We start from the raw sequence: 6,025 nt of genomic DNA on the forward strand, positions 1-6,025 counted from the left end.
TGATGGAAGTCAACACCAGGCAACTGAGGCATAAAAAGGAGACACCCCAAGGACAAGGAAGGGTCTTCATGGAGGAGTAGATGCTTGATGCAGAACATAGGGCCTAAAGCATGTATACATACAAACCATTTGGGACAAAGGCAACAGAAAGGCATAGACACTGGTAGGGAGGGACAAGACAAAAGGGGTGAACAGGTTCCAGGGAATGAATAAGCCAGGCTGAGATAAGGTCAGAAAGGGCCAGAAGGCTCATCACCATCACATAGAGCTGAGTATACAAAAACTTTCTGTAATTTGGTGTGTTTGACAATTCTTCTTTAATTAGAAGTTGAGAGATAGTCAGCATTGCCCTGCCAGGGGAGTGTCTCAAGAGTGCTCCATATTATTATGCGGAGAAGATAATTTTGTACTACCTTTGCCAACCTTAGAATTTATGTGCTCAATGAGTATCTTGCCTGATCTTGCCAGGAACTTATTTGTCTTTGCAAAGTCAGTGTTGGCTTGAGATAAGAACTTGTCAGCAAATCCCCCTCCTCCACTTTATTTCGCTTACAAATTTTCTCTTAAATAGGTAGTTTACTTCAGTACAAAAGGATTTAACAGTGTCAGTACTGGTTAAAAATACATATATTTTTTGAAAGGGGATATTGTGAAATGGAGGGGATTGAGACACACATAATTTCAAATATCTTCTGCAACTTAGAAGATGATATAAAGTTGCAAAGTTTTTTTAACCTTTGTGAATCTCTATTTCTGTATCTATAGAGGGGGAATTTGACCCATCTCATGGAATAGAATAATTAATGCCAAATATCTACTACCAAGTTTGACACAGCTCTGCAGATGGTGGCTATCATTATTGCCTAATAAAAGTAAAGTAGGTGTTTTGGACAGCAGCCTTGAAAGAGAGAAATCTGAGTCTGCCAGGGCAGAAGGATCCAGATGTGGGTGGAGGTGGAGGCAGCCAGGTCAACCTGCACTTGTAAACTGTGCCATGTTCCGGCTGAGCAGCACTCAGTGCAAGTGCTACTTGCTGTGTGTTCAACAGAGCTTGAAACACTCTGATCTCTCTCTCTTTCTTGGTGCAGTGAAGCTCCTTAGCTGGGCTGAGCTTCATGGACCAAAAAAGGTTAACCAAAGTATTTTGTTTCAAAAGTTTGCAAGTTACTTCAGGTCTCTAGGGCTGAAGCAGTAACAAGAGTTAACAGATGAGGCTTGTTAAATACAGCAATTTTTCTGTAGCCCATACAAATGTATATACTTAGGACAGTATGTGACGGAAAGAGAGCAAACGCACTCTGTCGGTAAGAAATTGCAGCTCTTCCCAAATGCACTATAAATGATAATGAAATGATACATTTAATCCAGACCCCGGTAGGGAAAATACATTATCCTCTATGGTACATTGGTGCTGTTCAAGCATTTCACAGACAGGACTGAAGTGTCAAGCCTGAGCAAAACCACACGCTCTTACCTTTAATCTCGTATCTTTAACTAGTAAACCTCACTACCTCTGTAGCTTATAAATCTGTTTATAATGAAAGTCTCTTATATGGATGTACTATAAAGGAATCTCTCTTAACAACATATCACAGAAATCTCATAATCCGCATCCTGTAAACCCACTGATGAAAACAAATAGTGAGGAAACAAAACGGTACTTTTTAACTTAAGCACCTGAACTGCAATATTTAATAAATAATAGATATGAAAATCTGAGAAAAAATTAGATTCCAAATAATCTGTCATTTTTATGTCAACTATCTTGAAAAGCCATGATTTTTAGAGAGTGACAAATGCTATCATCCAACATAAATGACCCATAACAAACTAATCTAATACTTATCATGATAATATTACTTTGATAGTAAAAGAAAATCAGAAAAACCTAAAAGTTTAATAATGGCAAACTGGCTAAAGCAATAGTATCAATTCCACATAATAGAATCCTAAATGTCTTTAAAATTCACTTTTACCAAAAAAAATTAAAACCTAGTTCACTTTCATGCATTGGTGAAGGAAATGGCAACCCACTCCAGTGTTCTTGCCTGGAGAATCCCAGGGAAAGGGGAGCCTGGTGGGCTGCCGTCTATGGGGTCGCACAGAGTCGGACATGACTGAAGCGACTTAACAGCAGCAACAAGGACATGAAATGATCATAAAACAAAATAAATTAAAAAAGAGCGTTATCATCTTAATATATATATGTGGTTCCGATTTCATAAAATAGAGGAAAAAGAATTGTAAAGATCCAAAACAAAGTCAGTAGGTATTATTTTCTGTTTTTTTCCCCCTTATTTATTGTTATAATTAGAAAATCTCAATAATAAAAAAAGAAAATTCCAATAAAAATTATTTTAAAACATTTAATTTTCTAAGTAAAACTCTGGTGGGCAGTGGAGGTATGGAAAAGAATGCATCTGAAAGCATGAAATATTTTGCTGACATTTAAAATGTTTGTAACATGTCAAATAACATTATTAAATACTTATCTAAAATGCATTAGAATGAACCAGGGTAGGAAGGTTTACATATACTATAACCCATCCTATATACCTCATGGACAGAAATAGGACTGAAATAAAACGAGCAAAAATGTCAAAAGGTACTGTCTATGAGGAGCAGAAATTGTAATTTATTTTTGTCCTTTTTTCAAACTTCTGTCTCTACCAAATTTTTAACGAAAAACAAGTAGTGATTAGAATCAGAAAAGTTACTTTTTAAAAAAACATCATAATTAGCAGAAAAAAATTAACCTAATCTTAAAATCACTAAAATACTAAGTCATGCAAACCAAACTTCTGATCCTCTGACTCCAAACCTGCATTACTTTCCATACTGCTAACATTTAAAAACAGTATGTAAATCTAAGGGGAAAATGTCTACATCAATTTAAATAAGGTAGAAACAATCATTTCTACTTAATTCCATTGCTATTTTTTTAAAGTGCATCATTAAAGGACCTACAAGTCCCCTGGTAATTAATTATCTTTATGAAAACAAAACAAAAAGCCCAAAACACAGACTCAAAAGCATACAAAGGCTTATTTTATATGGAAAACTAGATCTAATGCTTAAAAGAAAAAGATTTGCAGTCATTATACAAACCAAGAAAATTTTACTCCCTTAAAAATTCATCCAGTAATTTTTATTAAGCTCTTATTCCATGTTAAGTATTGTTCTAGGTGCCAGGGACATATGGATGACCACAAATGGGATTAGCAATCATGCATTCCTTTCACAGGACATATAAAGCAGTGGTGATATAACCAGTCAGCAAAGATATCATAGAAGAAAGAAAGTGTTATTCACTCAACCGTGTCTGACTCTGCGACCCATGGACTGTAGCCTACCAGACTCCTCTGTCCATGGGATTCTCCAAGCAAGAACACTGGAGTGGGTTGCCATTCCCTTCTTCAGGGGATCTTCCTGACCCAGGGATGGAACCCAGGTCTCCTGTATTGCAGGCAGATGCTTAACCGTCTGAGCCACCAGGGAAGTGCAAGATATCATAGAGGGGATCCAAATATGTGAGTTGGCAATGATCCAGATGACCCTTTTTTTTTTTTTTTAGTCTGAGGAAACCCCTCATTCCCACTATCCATTCTCACCTCCTTCCTATGCTTGCTTCCACAATCCCTTAGGAAGAAGAGCCTGATTCAAAGGCTGGCATGTAATAGTTCATTTTGAGCAGTGATTTCAGGGAAGAGGAGTGAGGAACCAGGGACAGTGAATAGGGGAGGGAAAGGCAATACCAGGACGTATCATCAGGCTATTCACTGTTGTGGGCAACTGGGACTCATCCTCCAGGACCTTTTGGGGAGCATCCATCATGCCATTCAGAACCCACTCTCCAAGGGCTGAGGAGGGAAGCCTCTATCTACCAGTGCCTCCCACCCCCAGACCATCTACTGTCAAGAGTTGCCACATGGGGCATCGACTCCATTTCACTTCCAGTTTTGTGCATGCCAGAGGGGGAGTGGACTCCTCGGCAGAAAGCAGAGATAGGTATGGCAGCTGGGGCATGATGGTGTCAGGGGCACCCGTGTGAAGGTGGTAGTTGCAGCTGAAAAGATGTGAGGCTGAGCATACAGATGGCACCACCATGACACTCCTCTAAGGCATACAAGAGCATGATAATAACAATAGTAGTAAGTGGCATACACTGAACATATATAGACAGTTTGCCTACATTTTATCCCTTACTACTCCAAATAAACTCCAGGAAATAGATTCTACAATTTTTTTTTTTTTTTGGCTGAAACAATAGAAATTTAATTTCTCAGAGTTCTGGAGACTAGAAGTTCAAGACTGAGGTGTCAATAGGTTTGGTTTCTTCTGAGGCCTCTGTCATTGGCTTGTAGATGGCCACCTGCTCAGTGTCCTCACACGGTCCTTCCTCTGTGCACCTACCCCTGGGGTCTCTTTGTATGTTGAAATTCACTCCTCTTATCAGCACATCAGTCAGATTGGATTAGGGTTCACACTAACAGCTCCATTTTGACTCAACTGCCTCTTCAAAGGACCCATCTCCAAATACAGTCACATTCTGAGGCACTGTGAGTTTAGAGCTCCAACAAATTTTGGGAAGGGACACAATTCAGACCATAATAGCATGCAAGTGATTTACTAGTGGAATATCTATGAAAGATGAAAGGGAGCAAGGGATGGCGCGAGAGTCTGAAACTGTGACACAGACCTGACACCAGTGAAGGAAAGGGAAAAGAAAGGATTGAGTAGCCAGCACTTCAGACTGCAGCACAGTCTGAAAAGTTCAAGTTAGGCTGATGGCAGTCCTTCAGCCAAAGCTGCCCATTAGAGGAGTCCCAAGAACTGCAGCAATGAGGCTGCATTAGTACTCCCGCCGTGCGCAGTCCGTGATAAGTCAGACCAGTGGTCCTCAACATTCTGTGTCACAAGCGACCGGTTTCACAGAAGATGACTTTTCCATGGATGGACTGGGGGTGGGTCGTCTTGGGATGATTCACGCACATTACATTTACTGTGCACTTTATTTCTATTATTATTATATCAGCTCCACCTCAGATAATCGGGTGTTAGATCCTAGAGACTGGGCACCCCTGAGTTAGACAATTACAGATATGTAAACAGTTCAATGTGGGGATCAGTTCTTACTGGTTTCTTTGGGAAGTGTCTCCAGTCTACCCTGACTATTCTGCCACACTTAATTTTACTCCCAGATGCATGTGCCTAGCTCTCCAAGATGTTTATATAGATCTTTTTCAGTTTCTGAATCCGGCTCATTCTCTCAAGTTTTACTATACTCCTTCCTTTTGGTCTTCTATGGTTTATTTATTACTTTTTTTGGAGAGACACCTGGTTCAACTTTTACTGAAACAATTATTTACTGAACTGAACTGATGAGCAAGAAAACAGTACTAGGAGCTGGATATTTATATCACAATGGTCCACTTCCTTGGGAGAAAACAAGCTTTCCCTTCTTATCCACAGTCAGAGCCACCTGCGCTCCTTTTCATTTATGATACATAAAGCACAAACACATTTATCCAGAGGATTCTACATTCAAGTAATTTTACCACCATATCTGATACTAATAGAGGCTGAGAGCACCTAGCATCCCTGGGTTTTCAGGAAATATTATTATGCTCAAGTACCTATATAGGTATACATGTAAGACCTATGGAGATATATAAGTAGTTTTTTTGTTTGTTTTTTAGTTGCTAAGTCATGTCCACTCTTTTAGACCCCACGGACTGTGGCCTATCAGGCTCCTCTGTCCATGGGATTTCCCAAGCAAGGATATTAAAATGGGTTGCCATTTTCTTCTCCAGGAGATCTTCCTGACCCACAAATTAAACCCTAGTCTTCTGCATCAGCAGGCAGGTTCTTTACCAATGACCCACCAGGGAAGTCTAAATACATAGCTGAAAGTGAAAGAGTTGCTCAGTCATGTCCAACTCTTCTGCCACCCGATGCACTGTATCCTGCCAGGTTCCTCTGTCCATGGAATTCTCCAGGCAAGAATACTGGAGTGGGTTGCCAT

The 6,025-nt window shown here is 39.7% G+C and overlaps 1 protein-coding gene across 39 annotated transcripts in view; it reads right to left on the reverse strand.

Annotated features, from left to right (window-relative positions):
- The window catches only part of DLG2 (discs large MAGUK scaffold protein 2), a 2,335,250-nt gene that overhangs the window by 246,403 nt on the left and 2,082,822 nt on the right, over positions 1 to 6,025 (reverse strand). The gene's annotated exons all lie outside the window — the stretch shown is intronic.

This window comes from Bos grunniens, chromosome 29, assembly GCF_055505025.1.
Source record: "Bos grunniens cultivar Pamir isolate PY7600 chromosome 29, Bosgru_T2T1.0, whole genome shotgun sequence".
Lineage (NCBI taxonomy): Eukaryota > Metazoa > Chordata > Mammalia > Artiodactyla > Bovidae > Bos > Bos grunniens.